At 41.5% G+C, this 19,701-nt stretch overlaps 1 protein-coding gene across 1 annotated transcript in view; it reads left to right on the top strand.

Moving 5' to 3' along the window:
- DHX29 (DExH-box helicase 29) overlaps positions 1–19,701 on the top strand; it is a 302,630-nt gene that overhangs the window by 145,989 nt on the left and 136,940 nt on the right. The window lies entirely within an intron of this gene.

The following is a 19,701-nucleotide window of genomic DNA, read 5'->3' as shown; positions in this document are numbered from 1 at the left end:
TCGGATGTCCAGTTGCCAACCTTGGCCACTTCCACTAAGGCCAGACCTATCTCAAGGTCCGTTTTTCCATCAGGATCTCAAATCATTAAATTTGAAGGTATGGAAATTGAACGCTTAGTGCTTAGTCATAGAGGTTTCTCTGACTCAGTGGTTAATACTATGTTGCAGGCTCGTAAATCTTGTTTCTAGAAAGATTTATTATCGAGTTTGGAAGACTTACATTTCATGGTGGTGTTCTCATAAATTCTCTTGGCATTCTTTTAGAATTACTAGAATTTTACAGTTTCTTCAGGATGGTTTGGATAAAGGTTTGTCTGCAAGTTCCTTGAGAGGACAAATATCTTCTCTTTCTGTTTTATTCCACAGAAAGATTGCTAAACTTCCTGATATTCATTGTTTTGTGCAGGCTTTCGTATCAAGCCTGTCATTAGGTCAATCTCTCCTCCTTGGAGTCTTAATTTAGTTTTGAAGGCTTTACAGGCTCCTCCGTTTGAGCCTATGTATTCTTTGGACATTAAACTACTTTCTTGGAAAGTGTTGTTTCGTTTGGCCATCTCTTCTGCTAGAAGAGTTTCTGAATTATCCGCTCTCTCTTGTGAATCTTCTTTTCTCCAACATAGGTGTGTCCGGTCCACGGCGTCATCCTTACTTGTGGGATATTCTCTTCCCCAACAGGAAATGGCAAAGAGCCCAGCAAAGCTGGTCACATGATCCCTCCTAGGCTCCGCCTTCCCCAGTCATTCTCTTTGCCGTTGCACAGGCAACATCTCCACGGAGATGGCTCAGAGTTTTTTGGTGTTTAAATGTAGTTTTTATTCTTCTATCAAGAGTTTGTTATTTTAAAATAGTGCTGGTATGTACTATTTACTCTGAAACAGAAAAGTGATGAAGATTTCTGTTTGTAAGAGGAAAATGATTTTAGCAACCGTTACTAAAATCGATGGCTGTTTCCACACAGGACTGTTGAGAGGAATTAACTTCAGTTGGGGGAAACAGTGAGCAGACTTTGGCTGCTTGAGGTATGACACATTTCTAACAAGACTTGGTAATGCTGGAAGCTGTCATTTTCCCTATGGGATCCGGTAAGCCATTTTCTTAATTTTCAATATAAGAATAAAAGGGCTTCACAAGGGCTTTAAAGACTGGCAGACATTTTTCTGGGCCAAAACGATTACTTTATAAGCATATTTAATGGTTTATAACTTTGGAGAGTTATTTTAATCTTGGGAATTTTGTTAAAAAAACGTCAGGCACTGTATTGGACACCTTTTTCACTGGGGGCCTTTTCTAGTCATAGGCAGAGCCTCATTTTCGCGCCACTAATGCGCAGTTGTTTTTGAGAAGCAAGGCATGCAGATGCATGTGTGAGGAGCTCAGGTCCACTGAAAAAGCTTATTGAAGGCGTCATTTGGTATCGTATTCCCCTCTGGGCTTGGTTGGGTCTCAGCAAAGCAGATACCAGGGACTGTATAGGGGTTAAATATAAAAACGGCTCCGGTTCCGTTATTTTAAGAGTTAAAGCTTTCAAATTTGGTGTGCAATACTTTTAAGGCTTTATGACACTGTGGTGAAATTTTGGTGAATTTTGAACATTTCCTTCATACTTTTGCGTATATTCAGTAAAAAAGTGTGTTCAGTTTAAAATTTAAAGAGACAGTAACGGTTTTATTTTAAAACGTTTTTTGTGCTTTGTTATCAAGTTTATGCCTATTAACATGTCTGAACTATCAGATAGACGATGTTCTGTATGTTCGGAAGCCAAGGTTCCTCTCCATTTAAATATATGTGATAAATGTGACAAACAAAGTAGGGACAATGATGTCACTGATAGTAATGTTGCCCAAAATGATTCCTTAAGTGAGGGGAGTAAGCATGGTACTGCATCATCTCCTTCTATGTCTACTCCAGTCTTGCCCACTCAGGAGGTCCCTAGTGCATCTAGTGCGCCAATCCTCCTTACTATGCAACAATTAACGGCTGTAATGGATAATTCTATTAAAAACATTTTAGCCAAAATGCCCACTTATCAGCGAAAGCGCGACTGCTCTGTTTTAGATACTGAAGAGCATCAGGACGCTGATGATAATGGTTCTGTCATGCCCTTACACCAGTCTGAAGGGGCTAGGGAGGTTTTGTCTGAGGGAGAAATTTCAGATTCAGGAAAAATTTCTCAACAAGCTGAACCTGACGTTATTACATTTAAATTTAAATTGAAACATCTCCGCGCTCTGCTTAAGGAGGTGTTATCTACTCTGGATGATTGTGACAATTTGGTCATTCCAGAGAAATTATGTAAGATGGACAGGTTCCTAGAGGTCCCGGTGCCCCCCGAAGCTTTTCCTATACCCAAGCGGGTGGCGGACATTGTAAATAAAGAATGGGAAAGGCCCGGCATACCTTTTGTCCCTCCCCCTATATTTAAGAAATTATTTCCTATGGTCGACCCCAGGAAGGACTTGTGGCAGACAGTCCCCAAGGTCGAGGGGGCGGTTTCTACTCTAAACAAACGCACCACTATCCCTATAGAAGATAGTTGTGCTTTCAAAGATCCTATGGATAAAAAATTAGAGGGTTTGCTTAAAAAGATGTTTGTTCAGCAAGGTTTCCTTATACAACCAATTTCATGCATTGTTCCTGTCACTACAGCAGCGTGTTTCTGGTTCGAGGAACTAGAAAAGTCGCTCAATCAGGCATCCTCTTATGAGGAGGTTATGGACAGAGTTCAAGCACTTAAGTTGGCTAACTCTTTTACCCTAGACGCCACTTTGCAATTAGCTAGATTAGCGGCGAAAAATTCAGGCTTTGCTATTGTGGCGCGCAGAGCGCTTTGGCTGAAGTCTTGGTCAGCGGATGTGTCCTCCAAGAACAGATTGCTTAATATCCCTTTCAAGGGGAAAACGCTGTTTGGCCCTGACTTGAAAGAGATTATTTCAGACATCACTGGGGGAAAGGGCCACGCCCTTCCTCAGGATAGGTCTTTTAAGGCTAAAAATAAAACAAATTTTCGTCCCTTTCGCAGAAACGGACCGGCCTCAAATTCTACATCCTCTAAGCAAGAGGGTAATTCTTCTCAAACCAAGCCAGCCTGGAGACCGATGCAAGGCTGGAACAAAGGTATGCAGGCCAAGAAGCCCGCTACCGCTACCAAGACAGCATGAGATGCTGGCCCCCGATCCGGGACCGGATCTGGTGGGGGGCAGACTCTCTCTCTTCGCCCAGGCTTGGGCAAGAGATGTTCAGGATCCTTGGGCGCTAGAAATAGTTTCTCAAGGTTATCTCCTGGAATTCAAGGAACTACCCCCAAGGGGAAGGTTCCACAGGTCTCAATTGTCTTCAGACCAAATAAAAAGACAGGCATTCTTACATTGTGTAGAAGACCTGTTAAAAATGGGAGTGATTCATCCTGTTCCATTAGGAGAACAAGGGATGGGGTTTTACTCCAATCTGTTCATAGTTCCCAAAAAAGAGGGAACTTTCAGGCCAATTTTGGATCTCAAGATCCTAAACAAATTTCTCAAGGTCCCATCGTTCAAGATGGAAACCATTCGGACAATTCTTCCTACCATCCAGGAAGGTCAATTCATGACCACGGTGGATTTAAAGGATGCGTATCTACATATTCCTATCCACAAGGAACATCATCGGTTCCTAAGATTCGCCTTTCTGGACAAGCATTACCAGTTTGTGGCACTTCCATTCGGACTAGCCACTGCTCCAAGAATTTTCACAAAGGTACTAGGGTCCCTTCTAGCGGTGCTAAGGCCAAGGGGCATTGCAGTAGTACCCTACTTGGACGACATACTGATTCAAGCGTCGTCTCTACCACAAGCAAAGGCTCATAGGGACATTGTCCTAGCCTTTCTCAGATCTCACGGGTGGAAAGTGAACGTAGAAAAAAGTTCTCTATTTCCGTCAACAAGAGTTCCCTTCTTGGGAACAATAATAGACTCCTTGGAAATGAAGATTTTTCTGACAGAAGCCAGAAAATCAAAACTTCTAAGCTCTTGTCAAGTACTTCATTCTGTTCTTCTTCCTTCCATAGCGCAGTGCATGGAAGTAATAGGTTTGATGGTTGCGGCAATGGACATAGTTCCTTTTGCTTGAATTCATCTAAGACCATTACAACTGTGCATGCTCAGACAGTGGAATGGGGATTATACAGATTTGTCCCCGACGATCCAAGTAGATCAGAGGACCAGAGATTCACTCGGTTGGTGGCTCACCCTGGACAACCTGTCCCAAGGGATGAGCTTCAGAAGACCAGAGTGGGTCATTGTAACGACCGACGCCAGCCTGGTGGGCTGGGGCGCGGTCTGGAATCACCTGAAGGCTCAGGGTCTATGGTCTCGGGAAGAATCTCTTCTCCCGATAAACATTCTGGAACTGAGAGCGATATTCAATGCTCTCAAGGCCTGGCCTCAACTAGCAAAGGCCAAATTCATAAGGTTTCAATCAGACAACATGACGACTGTTGCATATATCAACCATCAGGGGGGAACAAGGAGTTCCCTGGCGATGGAAGAAGTGACCAAAGTAATTCAATGGGCGGAGCTTCACTCCTGCCACTTGTCTGCAATCCACATCCCAGGAGTGGAAAATTGGGAAGCGGATTTTCTGAGTCGTCAGACATTTCATCCGGGGGAGTGGGAGCTCCATCCGGAAATCTTTGCCCAAATAACTCAATTATGGGGCATTCCAGACATGGATCTGATGGCGTCTCGTCAGAACTTCAAGGTTCCTTGCTACGGGTCCAGATCCAGGGATCCCAAGGCGACTCTAGTAGATGCACTAGTAGCGCCCTGGACCTTCAACCTAGCTTATGTGTTCCCACCGTTTCCTCTCATTCCCAGGCTGGTAGCCAGGATCAATCAAGAGAGGGCTTCGGTGATCTTGATAGCTCCTGCGTGGCCACGCAGAACTTGGTATGCAGACCTGGTGAATATGTCATCGGCTCCACCATGGAAGCTACCTTTGAGACGGGACCTTCTTGTTCAAGGTCCGTTCGAACATCCGAATCTGGCATCACTCCAACTGACTGCTTGGAGATTGAACGCTTGATTTTATCAAAGCGTGGGTTCTCAGATTCTGTCATTGATACTCTTATTCAGGCTAGAAAGCCTGTAACTAGAAAAATTTACCATAAAGTATGGAAGAAATATATCTGTTGGTGCGAATCGAAAGGATTCCCATGGAACAGGGTAAAAATTCCTAAAATTCTATCCTTTCTACAAGAGGGTTTGGAGAAAGGATTATCTGCAAGTTCTTTGAAGGGACAGATTTCTGCTTTATCTGTTTTACTTCACAAAAAGCTGGCGGCTGTGCCAGATGTTCAGGCTTTTGTTCAGGCTCTGGTTAGAATCAAGCCTGTTTACAAACCTTTGACTCCTCCTTGGAGTCTCAATTTAGTTCTTTCAGTTCTTCAAGGGGTTCCGTTTGAACCCTTACATTCCGTAGATATTAAGTTATTATCTTGGAAAGTTTTGTTTTTGGTTGCAATTTCTTCTGCTAGAAGAGTTTCAGAGTTATCTGCTCTGCAGTGTTCTCCTCCTTATCTGGTGTTCCATGCAGATAAGGTGGTTTTGCGTACTAAACCTGGTTTTCTTCCGAAAGTTGTTTCTAACAAAAATATTAACCAGGAGATAGTTGTGCCTTCTTTGTGTCCGAATCCAGTTTCAAAGAAGGAACGTTTGTTGCACAATTTGGATGTAGTTCGTGCTCTAAAATTCTATTTAGAGGCTACAAAGGATTTCAGACAAACATCTTCCTTGTTTGTTGTTTATTCTGGTAAAAGGAGAGGTCAAAAAGCAACTTCTACCTCTCTCTCTTTTTGGCTTAAAAGCATCATCAGATTGGCTTATGAGACTGCCGGACGGCAGCCTCCTGAAAGAATCACAGCTCATTCCACTAGGGCTGTGGCTTCCACATGGGCCTTCAAGAACGAGGCTTCTGTTGATCAGATATGTAAGGCAGCGACTTGGTCTTCACTGCACACTTTTACCAAATTTTACAAATTTGATACTTTTGCTTCTTCTGAGGCTATTTTTGGGAGAAAGGTTTTGCAAACCGTGGTGCCTTCCATCTAGGTGACCTGATTTGCTCCCTCCCATCATCCGTGTCCTAAAGCTTTGGTATTGGTTCCCACAAGTAAGGATGACGCCGTGGACCGGACACACCTATGTTGGAGAAAACAGAATTTATGCTTACCTGATAAATTACTTTCTCCAACGGTGTGTCCGGTCCATGGCCCGCCCTGGTTTTTTTAATCAGGTCTGATTATTTAATTTCTCTAACTACAGTCACCACGGTATCATATGATTTCTCCTATGCAAATATTCCTCCTTTACGTCGGTCGAATGACTGGGGAAGGCGGAGCCTAGGAGGGATCATGTGACCAGCTTTGCTGGGCTCTTTGCCATTTCCTGTTGGGGAAGAGAATATCCCACAAGTAAGGATGACGCCGTGGACCGGACACACCGTTGGAGAAAGTAATTTATCAGGTAAGCATAAATTCTGTTTTCTGATTTTTCACCAGGATAAGGCGGTTTTGCGGACTTCATTTAAATTCTTACCTAAGGTTGTGAATTGTTGTGCCTTCCTTGTGTCCTAATCCTAAGAATTTTTTGGAGAGATCCTTACATTCTTTGGATGTGGTAAGAGCTTTGAAATATTATGTTGAAGCTACTAAAGATTTCAGGAAGACTTCTAGTCTATTTTCTTCTGTTAAGTGTGATCAGTCCACGGGTCATCATTACTTCTGGGATATTACTCCTCCCCAACAGGAAGTGCAAGAGGATTCACCCAGCAGAGTTGCATATAGCCCCTCCCCTCTACGTCACCCCCAGTCATTCTCTTGCACCCAACGACTAGATAGGATGTGTGAGAGGACTATGGTGATTTTATTTAGTTTATTTCTTCAATCAAAAGTTTGTTATTTTTTAATAGCACCGGAGTGTGTTATTCCTTCTCTGGTAGAGTTTGAAGAAGAATCTACCAGAGTTTTTACTATGATTTTAGCCGGAGTTGTTAAGATCATATTGCTGTTTCTCGGCCATCTGAGGAGAGGTAAACTTCAGATCAGGGGACAGCGGGCAGTTTATTCTGCAAAAAGGTATGTAGCAGTTTTTATTTTCTAACAATGGAATTGCTGAGAAAATCCTGCCATACCGACATTATATCATGTATGTATAATTTACATTTTAGTATTCTGGGGAATGGTACTTCACTGGAATTACACTGTGTATATAAGATTTTAGCCTAATAGAAATACAACAGGCTTTTTAATAATTCTTAATTATGTTAAACGTTTTTGCTGGAATGTAAAATCGTTTTCATTTTCTGAGGTACTGGGTGAATAAAATGTTTGGGCACTATTTTTCCACTTGGCAGTTGCTGGATCTAATTATGACAGTTTTTAATCTCTCTCACTGTTGTGTGTGAGGGGGTGGGACCTTTTTTTGGCGCTTTTGCTACGCATCAAAAATTTCAGTCAAAAGCTCATTGTTTTTTTCCTGCATGTTCCGGTTTATCTCTACAGAACCCAGGGATCTTCAAAACTAATTTGAGGGAAGTAATCTAACAGAGCTGTAAGATTGTAGTTGACTGTGATAAAAAAACGTTTATTCTTTAACTTTTTTATGCCTCAGGGTTAGTTATTTCTTGCTACTGGGTACAAGCCTTTACTAAGTTGCATTTTGTTTTACAAAGCTGATTGATTTCATCTGTTATATATATTCAGTGCTTTTCAAGCACAGTTCGTTTTTTTCATTGTATTTTACTTGTATAGTATTTCCAAATTGCAAGTTTATTTGCTAGTTTGTTAAACATGTCTGATTCAGAAGATGAGACCTGTACTATTTGTACTAAAGCCAAGGTGGAGCCCAATAGAAATTTATGTACTAACTGTATTGATGCTACATTAAATAAAAGTCAATCTGTACAAATTGAACAAATTTCACCAAACAACGAGGGGAGAGTTATGCCGACTAACTCGCCTCACGTGACAGTACCTGCATCTCCCGCTCGGGACGTGCGCAATATGGCGACGCCAAGTACATCTGGGCGGCCATTACAAATAACATTACAAGATATGGCTACTGTTATGACTGAGGTTTTGGCTAAATTACCAGAACTAAGGGGCAAGCGTGATCACTCTGGAGTGAGAACAGAGTGCGCTGATAATGTTAGGGCCATGTCAGATACTGCGTCACAACTTGCAGAACATGAGGACGGAGAGCTTCATTCTGCGGCTGACGGTTCTGATCCAAACAGATTGGATTCAGATATTTCAAATTTTAAATTTAAGCTGGAAAACCTCCGTGTTTTACTAGGGGAGGTGTTAGCGGCCCTGAATGATTGTAACACAGTTGCAATACCCGAGAAAATGTGTAGGTTGGATAAATATTTTGCTGTACCAACAAGTACTGACGTTTTTCCTATACCTAAAAGACTAACTGAAATTATTACTAAGGAGTGGGATAGACCCGGTGTGCCGTTCTCACCCCCTCCAATATTTAGAAAGATGTTTCCAATAGACACCACCACACGGGATTTATGGCAAACGGTCCCTAAGGTGGAGGGAGCAGTTTCTACTTTAGCTAAACGTACCACTATCCCGGTAGAGGATAGCTGTGCCTTTTCAGATCCAATGGATAAAAAATTAGAGGGTTACCTTAAGAAAATGTTTGTTCAACAAGGTTTTATATTGCAACCCCTTGCATGCATTGCGCCGATCACGGCTGCAGCGGCATTCTGGATTGAGTCTCTAGAAGAGAATCTTGGTTCAGCTACGCTGGACGACATTTCAGACAGGCTTAGAGTACTTAAGCTATCTAATTCATTCATTTCGGAAGCCGTAGTACATTTAATTAAACTTACGGCTAAGAATTCCGGATTCGCCATTCAAGCGCGCAGAGCACTGTGGCTAAAATCCTGGTCAGCTGATGTAACTTCTAAGTCCAAATTACTTAATATACCTTTCAAGGGACAGACCTTATTTGGGCCTGGTTTGAAAGAAATTATCGCTGACATTACAGGAGGTAAGGGCCACGCCCTACCTCAAGACAAAGCCAAACCTAAGGCTAGACAGTCTAATTTTCGTTCCTTTCGGAATTTCAAAGCAGGAGCAGCATCATCTTCCACTACTCCAAAACAAGAAGGATCTGGTGCTCGCTACAGACAAGGCTGGAGACCTAACCAGTCCTGGAACAAGGGCAAGCAGGCCAGGAAGCCTGCAGCTGCCACTAAAACAGCATGAATTGAGGGCCCCCGATCCGGGATCGGATCTAGTGGGGGGCAGACTTTCTCTCTTCGCCCAGGCTTGGGCAAGAGATGTCCAGGATCCCTGGGCGCTAGAGATAATATCTCAGGGATACCTCCTGGACTTCAAACACTCTCCTCCAAGAGAGAGATTTCATCTGTCAAGGTTGTCGACAAACCAAACAAAGAAAGAAGCGTTTCTACGCTGCATACAAGAACTATTGTTAATGGGAGTAATCCATCCAGTTCCACGGTCGGAACAGGGACAAGGGTTTTACTCAAATCTGTTTGTGGTTCCCAAAAAAGAGGGAACTTTCAGACCAATACTGGATTTAAAGATCCTAAACAAATTCCTAAGAGTTCCATCATTCAAAATGGAGACTATCCGGACAATTTTACCCATGATCCAAGAAGGTCAGTACATGACCACAGTGGACTTAAAGGACGCTTACCTTCACATACCGATTCACAAAGATCATTACCGGTATCTAAGGTTTGCCTTTCTAGACAGGCATTACCAGTTTGTGGCTCTTCCATTCGGATTGGCTACAGCTCCAAGAATCTTCACAAAGGTTCTAGGTGCTCTTCTGGCGGTACTAAGACCGCGGGGAATTTCGGTAGCTCCTTACCTAGACGACATTCTGATACAAGCTTCAAGCTTTCAAACTGCCAAGTCTCATACAGAGTTAGTACTGGCATTTCTAAGGTCACATGGATGGAAGGTGAACGAAGAAAAGTTCACTCGTTCCACTTACAAGAGTTCCCTTCCTGGGGACTCTTATAGATTCTGTAGAAATGAAGATTTACCTGACAGAAGACAGGTTAACAAGACTTCAAAGTGCTTGCCGCACCCTTCATTCCATTCAACACCCATCGGTGGCTCAATGCATGGAGGTAATCGGCCTAATGGTAGCAGCAATGGACATAGTGCCATTTGCTCGCTTACACCTCAGACCACTGCAATTGTGCATGCTAAGTCAGTGGAATGGGGATTACTCAGACTTGTCCCCTTCTCTGAATCTGGATCAAGAGACCAGAAATTCTCTTCTATGGTGGCTTTCTCGGCCACATCTGTCCAGGGGGATGCCATTCAGCAGACCAGACTGGACAATTGTAACAACAGACGCCAGCCTTCTAGGTTGGGGTGCCGTCTGGAATTCTGTGAAGGCTCAGGGACAATGGAGTCAGGAGGAGAGTCTCCTGCCAATAAACATTCTGGAATTGAGAGCAGTTCTCAATGCCCTCCTGGCTTGGCCCCAGTTGACAACTCGGGGGTTCATCAGGTTTCAGTCGGACAACATCACGACTGTAGCTTACATCAACCATCAGGGAGGGACAAGGAGCTCCCTAGCAATGATGGAAGTATCAAAGATAATTCGCTGGGCAGAGTCTCACTCTTGCCACCTGTCAGCAATCCACATCCCGGGAGTGGAGAATTGGGAGGCGGATTTCTTAAGTCGTCAGACTTTTCATCCGGGGGAATGGGAACTTCATCCGGAGGTCTTTGCCCAAATACTTCGACGTTGGGGCAAGCCAGAGATAGATCTCATGGCGTCTCGACAGAACGCCAAGCTTCCTCGGTACGGGTCCAGATCCAGGGATCCAGGAGCAGTCCTAATAGATGCCCTGACGGCACCTTGGGACTTCAGGATGGCTTATGTGTTTCCACCCTTCCCGATGCTTCCTCGATTGATTGCCAGAATCAAACAGGAGAGAGCATCAGTGATTCTGATAGCACCTGCATGGCCACGCAGGACTTGGTATGCAGACCTGGTGGACATGTCATCCTGTCCACCTTGGTCTCTACCTCTGAAACAGGACCTCCTGATACAGGGTCCTTTCAAACATCAAAATCTAACTTCTCTGAAGCTGACTGCTTGGAAATTGAACGTTTGATTTTATCAAGACGTGGGTTTTCTGAGTCAGTTATTGACACCTTAATACAGGCTAGGAAGCCTGTTACCAGAAAGATTTACCATAAAATATGGCGTAAATACCTATATTGGTGTGAATCCAAAGGTTACTCTTGGAGTAAGGTTAGGATTCCTAGGATATTGTCTTTTCTACAAGAAGGTTTAGAAAAGGGTTTATCTGCTAGTTCATTAAAGGGACAGATCTCAGCTCTGTCTATTCTGTTACACAAACGTCTGTCAGAAGTGCTAGACGTTCAGGCTTTTTGTCAGGCTTTAGCGAGGATTAAGCCTGTGTTTAAGACTGTTGCTCCACCATGGAGTTTAAATCTTGTTCTTAACGTTTTACAGGGCGTTCCGTTTGAACCCCTCCATTCCATTGATATAAAGTTGTTATCTTGGAAAGTTCTATTTTTAATGGCTATTTCATCGGCTCGAAGAGTCTCTGAATTATCAGCCTTACATTGTGATTCTCCTTATTTGATTTTTCATTCGGATAAGGTAGTTCTGCGTACTAAACCTGGGTTCTTACCCAAGGTAGTCACTAACAGGAATATCAATCAGGAGATTGTTGTTCCATCTTTGTGTCCAAATCCTTCTTCAAAGAAGGAACGTCTTCTGCACAATCTGGATGTAGTTCGTGCCCTAAAATTTTACTTACAGGCAACTAAAGAATTTCGACAGACGTCTTCCCTGTTTGTCGTTTACTCTGGTCAGAGGAGAGGTCAAAAAGCTTCTGCTACCTCTCTCTCTTTTTGGCTTCGTAGCATAATACGTTTAGCCTATGAGACTGCTGGACAGCAACCTCCTGAAAGACTTACAGCTCATTCCACTAGAGCTGTGGCTTCCACTTGGGCCTTTAAGAATGAGGCCTCTGTTGAACAGATTTGCAAGGCTGCAACTTGGTCTTCGCTTCATACTTTTTCCAAATTTTACAAATTTGACACATTTGCTTCCTCGGAGGCTATTTTTGGGAGAAAGGTTCTTCAGGCAGTGGTTCCTTCTGTATAAAAGAGCCTGCTTATCCCTCCCGTCATCCGTGTACTTTTGCTTTGGTATTGGTATCCCAGAAGTAATGATGACCCGTGGACTGATCACACTTAACAGAAGAAAACATAATTTATGCTTACCTGATAAATTCCTTTCTTCTGTAGTGTGATCAGTCCACGGCCCGCCCTGTTTTTTAAGGCAGGTAATTATTTTTAAATTATACTCCAGTCACCACTACACCCTTGGTTCCTCCTTTCTCGTTGGTCCTTGGTCGAATGACTGGGGGTGATGTAGAGGGGAGGGGCTATATGCAACTCTGCTGGGTGAATCCTCTTGCACTTCCTGTTGGGGAGGAGTAATATCCCAGAAGTAATGATGACCCGTGGACTGATCACACTACAGAAGAAAGGAATTTATCAGGTAAGCATAAATTATGTTTTTTATATTTTCTGGTTCTAGGAAAGGTCAGAAGGCTTCTGCTGTTTCCTTGGCTTCGTGGTTAAAGCTTTTGATTCATCAAGCTTATTTGGAGTCGTGTCAAGCCCCGCCTCAGAGAATTACAGCTCATTCTACTAGATCAGTCTCCACTTCCTGGGCTTTTAAGAATGAAGCTTCAGTTTATCAGATTTGCAAAGCAGCAACTTGTTCTTCTTTGCATACATTTACTAAATTCTACCGTTTTCATGTATTTGCTTCTTCGGAAGCAGTTTTTAGTAGAAAAGTTCTTCAGGCAGCTGTTTCAGTTTGATTCTTCTGCTTATGTTTTAAGTTTTTCTTTTCATTTATGAGAATAAACTTATATTTTGGGTTGTGGATTAATTTTTTTCAGCAAAAAATGGCTGTTTTTATTTTTTATCCCTCCCTCTCTAGTGACTCTTGCGTGGAGTTCCACATCTTGGGTATTGCTATCCCATACGTCACTAGCTCATGGACTCTTGCCAATTACTTGAAATAAAACATAATTTATGTAAGAACTTACCTGATAAATTCATTTCTTTCATATTGGCAAGAGTCCATGAGGCCCACCCCTTTTTTTATGGTGGTTATGATTTTTTTGTATAAAGCACAATTATTTCCAAATTCCTTTATTGATGCTTTTTACTCCTTTCTTTATCACCCCACTACTTGGCTATTCGTTAAACTGAATTGTGGGTGTGGTAAGGGGTGTATTTATAGACATTTTGAGGTTTGGGAAACTTTGCCCCTCCTGGTAGGATTGTATATCTCATACGTCACTAGCTCATGGACTCTTGCCAATATGAAAGAAATTAATTTATCAGGTAAGTTCTTACATAAATTATGTTTTTCCATTTTCCTTCGGCCAAATGACTGGGGATTATGGGTAAGGGAAGTGACACTTAACAGCTCTGCTGGGTGCTCTTTGCCTCCTCCTGCTGGCCAGGAGTTGAATATCCCACTAGTAATTGGAATGAAATCGTAGACTCTCCATGCCCGGAAACAAAGAAATTAATTAGGTAAGCATAAATTTTTGTTTTTCATCAGCAAAAATGCTTCTATTAAAAGTTGTTACTGTTTTTCTGCGGCATATGCACATATCCTGTGAGGGGCGTGCACCAGTATTCAAACACCATGCCTGCTCAGAGAGCTTGCCGTGGTGTGTATTGCTTCTGAAGACATCATTTGTGTCATATAAGCCACTGCTGACTCTTTGAGAAGGTGTGATGTTTGAATACTGGTGCACAGGCCCTCACAGGATATGTGCGTATGCCACTGGAAAAAATAGTTATAGCTTTTTCTAGAAGCATTTTTGCTAATGATCGTATATTGCAAAAAATGCTTATTTTAAATTGAAATGCACCCATACATATTTTATTTTTTACCTTTCTATCCCTTTAAGTATTGACATTTTCAGTATTGGTATGGACACAACAAGCAAAAGTAGCTATTTCAAATAACAATAAAGGTAAAGTAGCTATCTGTAAACAATGTAATACACTCAAGCAGGTAAAACAGCTCATTTGGAACACATTTAAAGAGATAAAACAGCAGAGTACACTGTTACTTTAACTTCAGATTTATAATATTGTGGAAGATGCATACTTGAATCTATATGTAGCTTAATAGAAATTATCAAGCAATATACCATAGTCTATTATGATGTGAAACATATTTAGATATGTGAACAAATACACAATCTACATGGTGATAACATACATACTGTTACCTCTAAAATAGGATTTGAACCACAATTTATGAAGGCAATGGAATCCTAAATAAATTATGCAATCCACTAATTAAATAGTAGATTTTTTACTTCTATAAATGATTTTGTGTATATGTAATAATCGGTGAAACCCAAAGTGCTTGGTTTTAATACATTCCCATTTTTAATACAATTTGAATAAAGGATTACGAGTGAACAGCTATTTATTGCTCCCGCTCGTGTGTTAACTCGCTAGAAGTAAACTTTTTGCGCATGTATTACAAGTTGAAAGTAAATTTGCAAGCACTTTCCCAATGCACAAAAAGCAGAACTTAGAATATCGCTGCTGCGTTAACGTATCCCCCCCACTAGACTTTAATAGTGCGTTTAACCAAGTGCCCTACCCAACACGAGAGACGAATATTTCACATTCCAATGTTCTTCACATATAATATGTTCTATTTATTCTTAAAGTGAATGTCAAGTCACGTTCACCACTCTTCCTCATCTTGTTAATTACCTAAAATAAACGTTAGTTTAATTCATCATTTTTTTATAATTTAAGACTAAAACCATAATCGAAGGATTTATAAACCTACTTCGCTTACTTTCTTCCTCCGCCCGCCATCTTGTCCCTCGTATCTAATTTGATTGACATTGCCCTTAACGAATTCTAGCTCATACCCCGTGGCGTCCAGCCCCTTTTTGCACACGTAACGCGATCAAACTGCGCATGCGTTCCCTAACAAATCGTCATTGACAATCCATGCTCGTTCACATGTAGCGCATGCGCAAACAATTCCGAACACCTAACGCATGCGCAATGTCTATCTACCTGTCAACCGCGGTCCGCGATCCCCAATAAAGTGTTTAACCCCTAAACCGCCGCTCCCGGACCCCGCCGCTACCTAATAAAGTTATTAACCCCTAAACCGCCGCCATCTAACTTAGCTACCCCGCCGCCATCTACCCCGCCGCCATCTACCCCGCCGCCATCTACCCCGCCGACATCTACCCCCCCCGACATCTACCCCATCTACCCCGCCGACATCTACCCCGCCGACATCTACCCCATCTACCCTGCCGACATCTACCCCATCTACCGCGCCGCCATCTACCCCATCGACATCTACCCCGCCGACATCTACCCCATCTACCCCCCCCCCCCGACATCTACCGCGCCGCCATCTACCCCATCTACCCCGCCGACATCTACCCCATCTACCCCGCCGACATCTACCCAGCCGCCATCTATTTTAAAAATATTAACCCCTAATTTAATCCCCCTACACCGCCGCCAGCTATACTAACTATATTTACCCTAATTATATTAGGGTTAATATAGTTATTATATTATATATATATTAAGTATAATAACCCTATCTAACTCTAACATCCCTAACTAAACTCTTATTAAAATAAATATAATATTAATATTATTAATGAAAATATTCCTATTTAAATCTAAATACTTACCTATAAAATAAACCCTAAGATAGCTACAATGTAATTAATAATTACATTGTAGCTTTTTTAGGGTTTATATTTATTTTACAGGTAACTTTGTATTTATTTTAACTAGGTACAATAGCTATTAAATAGTTATTTACTATTTAATCGCTACCTAGTTAAAATAATTACCAATGTACCTGTAAAATAAAGCCTAACCTAAGTTACAAATACACCTACACTATCAAAAAATTAAATAAACTACAAATATCTAAACTAAAATACAATAAATTAAACTAAACTAAATTACCAAAAAACCCCCCACTAAATTACAAAAAAATAAAAAAAATATTACAAGATTTTTAAGCTAATTACACCTATTCTAAGCCCCCTAATAAAATAATAAAGCCTCCCAAAATAAAAACATTTCCCTGCCCTATTCTAAATTAAAAAAGTTCAAAGCTCTTTTACCTTACCAGCCCTTAAAAGGGCTTTTTGCGGGACATGCCCCAAAGAAAACTGCTCTTTTGCCTGTAAAGATAAACACAATACCACCCCCCAACATTACAACCCACCACCCACATACCCCTATTCTAAACCCACCCAAACCCCCCTTAAATAAACCTAACACTACCCCCCCTGAAGATCTCCCTACCTTGTATTCACCCAGCCGGACAGAACTCTTCATCCGATCCGGGCGATGTCTTCAATCAAGCTGCAGAGAGTCTTCTTCCATCCGGTGATGTCTTCAAGCAAAGCGGCATCTTCAATCTTCTTTCTTCACTCCTCCGCCGCGGAGCATCCATCCGGCACGACGACTTCCCGACGAATGAGGTACCTTTAAATGACGTCATCCAAGATGGCGTCCGTCGAATTCCGATTGGCTGATAGGATTCTATCAGCCAATCGGAATTAAGGTAGAAAAATCTGATTGGTTGATTGAATCAGCCAATCAGATTCAAGTTCAATCCGATTGGCTGATTGGTTCAGCCAATCGGATTGAACTTGAATCTGATTGGCTGATTCAATCAACCAATCAGATGTTTCGACCTTAATTCCGATTGGCTGATAGAATCCTATCAGCCAATCGGAATTCGACAGACGCCATCTTGGATGACGTCATTTAAAGGTACCTCATTCGTCGGGAAGTCGTCGTGCCGGATGGATGCTCCACGGCGGAGGAGCGAAGAAAGAAGATTGAAGATGCCGCTTTGCTTGAAGACATCACCGGATGGAAGAAGACTCTCTGCAGCTTGCTTGAAGACATCGCCGGATGGAAGAAGACATTCTGCAGCTTGATTGAAGACATCGCCCGGATCGGATGAAGAGTTCTGCTCGGCTGGGTGAATACAAGGTAGGGAGATCTTCATGGGAGTAGTGTTAGGTTTATTTAAGGGGGTTTGGGTGGGTTTAGAATAGGGGTATGTGGGTGGTGGGTTGTAATGTTGGGGGGTGGTATTGTGTTTTTTTTTCAGGCAAAAGAGCAGTTTTCTTTGGGGCATGCCCCGCAAAAGGCCCTTTTAAGGGCTGGTAAGGTAAAAGAGCTAACTTTTTTAATTTAGAATAGGGCAGGGAATTTTTTTTATTTTGGGGGGCTTTATTATTTTATTAGGGGGCTTAGAATAGGTGTAATTAGCTTAAAAATCTTGTAATATTTTTTTTATTTTTTGTAAATTAGTGTTGTTTTTTTTGTAATTTATTTTAGATTATTTTATTGCATTTTAGTTTAGATATTTGTAGTTTATTTAATTTATTTATAGTGTAGGTGTATTTGTAACTTAGCTTAGGTTTTATTTTACTGGTAAATTGGTAATTATTTTAACTAGGTAGCTATTAAATAGTTAATAACTATTTAATAGCTATTGTACCTAGTTAAAATAAATACCAAGTTACCTGTAAAATAAATATAAACCCTAAAATAGCTACAATGTAATTATTAATTATATTGTAGCTATCTTAGGGTTTATTTTATAGGTAAGTATTTAGATTTAAATAGGAATATTTTCATTAATAATAATAATATTATATTTATTTTAATAAGAGTTTAGTTAGGGATGTTAGAGTTAGATAGGGTTATTATACTTAATATTTAGATAATATAATAACGATATTAACTATATTAACCATAATATAATTAGGGTTAATATAGTTAATATATATAATATAATAACTATATTAACCCTAATATAATTAGGGTTAATATAGTTAATATAGCTGGCGGCGGTGTAGGGGGATTAAATTAGGGGTTAATACATTTATTATAGGTAGGGCCGGTGTAGGGGGATTAGATTAGGGGGTAATACATTTATTATAGGTAGGGCCGGTGTGGGGGGATTTAGATTAGATGCAAAAGAGCAGTTTACTTTGTGACAAAGCCCCACCAAAAGCCCTTTTAAGGGCTGGTAAAAGAGCTGATTACTTTAGGGCAATGGCCCTCAAAAAGCCCTTTTAAGGGCTGGCAATAGAGCAGTTTACTTTGGGGTAATGCCACGCAAAAAGCCCTTTTCAGGGATATTTGTAGGGTTAGACTTGGGTTTAGTGGTAGGGATAGTTTAGTATTTTAGGGGTTAAATAATTTAATATAGGTGGCGGCGTGGTAGGGGGATTAGATTAGGGGTTAATTAATTTAAAATAGATGGCGGCGGGGTAGGAGCTCACATTAGGGGGTAGGTAAGGTAGATGGCGGCGGTGTAAGGGGCTCACTTTAGTGGGTAGGTAAGGTAGATGGCGGCGGGGTAGGAGCTCACATTAGGGGGTAGGTAAGGTGGATGTCGGCGGTGTAAGGGGCTCACTTTAGGGGGTAGTTTAATATTGTTGGCGACGGTGTAGGGGGATCACATTAGGGGGTAGTTAATGTAGATGGCGGCGGGGTCCGGGAGCGGCGGTTTAGGGGTTAAATACTTTATTAGGGATTGCGGTGGGGGATCGCGGTTAACAGGTAGATAGACATTGCGCATGCGTTAGGTGTTAAGTTTATTTTGTAGCTAGTTTAGGGAGTTACGAGGCTCCAATAGACAGCGTAAGGCTTACTACGGCTGCTTTTTGTGGCGAGGTGAAAATGGAGTAAGATTTCTCCATTTTCGCCATGTAAGTCCTTATGCTGTATATTGGATACCAAACTGCGCTGGTTTGGTATACCTGCCTATGGCCCAAAAAACTACGGGTGACGGCAGAAATATACGAGCGTAACTTCTAGGTTACGCTCGTATATAGGATACCAAACCAGCGCAAATTTCAGCGTCGCCGGCATTGAATACTATCATTGATAGCTAGTCATTGAATACTATGTTGCAACGATTGACGCCTGCGCTTTAGGCATAACATTTTTTGGGTCACGCAGGCGCAAATCGATTGTATGGGGAATGATGCGCATGCGCAATTGTTCCGGCAATCGGGAACGCGCATTTGAAGTAATAAAGGCAATTATCCGGAAATACATGGAGGGCGGAGCTAGGAACGGCTGGGAATGTAAATATAAAGTGTATTTATAACTATAATATATATAAAAAAAAATTTAAAAAAAAGTTGCGATCATACTATATATTAGATGAGGAATAGAATACAGGCTGCAAAAACCAAAAACTTTACCTTCACTTTAAATAAATATTTCTAAATATCTCTGATGGTTTTTAGGTAAAATATATATCTATACGTATGTATGTGTGTGTGTGTGTGTGTGTGAGTGTGAATATGTGTGTGTGAATGTGTAGTAAAGCGTAAATTAACCAGAGCTCTGAAGTTATGCTATTACAACGCGTTAAATTCAATAGCACTCAAGCGAATGTGTTAACTTTTAATATGCACGCTACTTCAGATGTGCGCAAATAGCCACAATTTGTACCCTCTTTCGGTTGCACTCAACTGTGCACCACTCATTATCTAGCCCTTAGTGTCCATATGCTCTAATTTGCTTGGAGGGGCAACTAGATTAAT

Source organism: Bombina bombina, chromosome 2 (genome assembly GCF_027579735.1).
Source record: "Bombina bombina isolate aBomBom1 chromosome 2, aBomBom1.pri, whole genome shotgun sequence".
NCBI classification, from domain to species: domain Eukaryota; kingdom Metazoa; phylum Chordata; class Amphibia; order Anura; family Bombinatoridae; genus Bombina; species Bombina bombina.
Note: the sequence above shows the minus strand (reverse complement) of the source record. Positions and strands in the feature narration are given on the sequence as shown.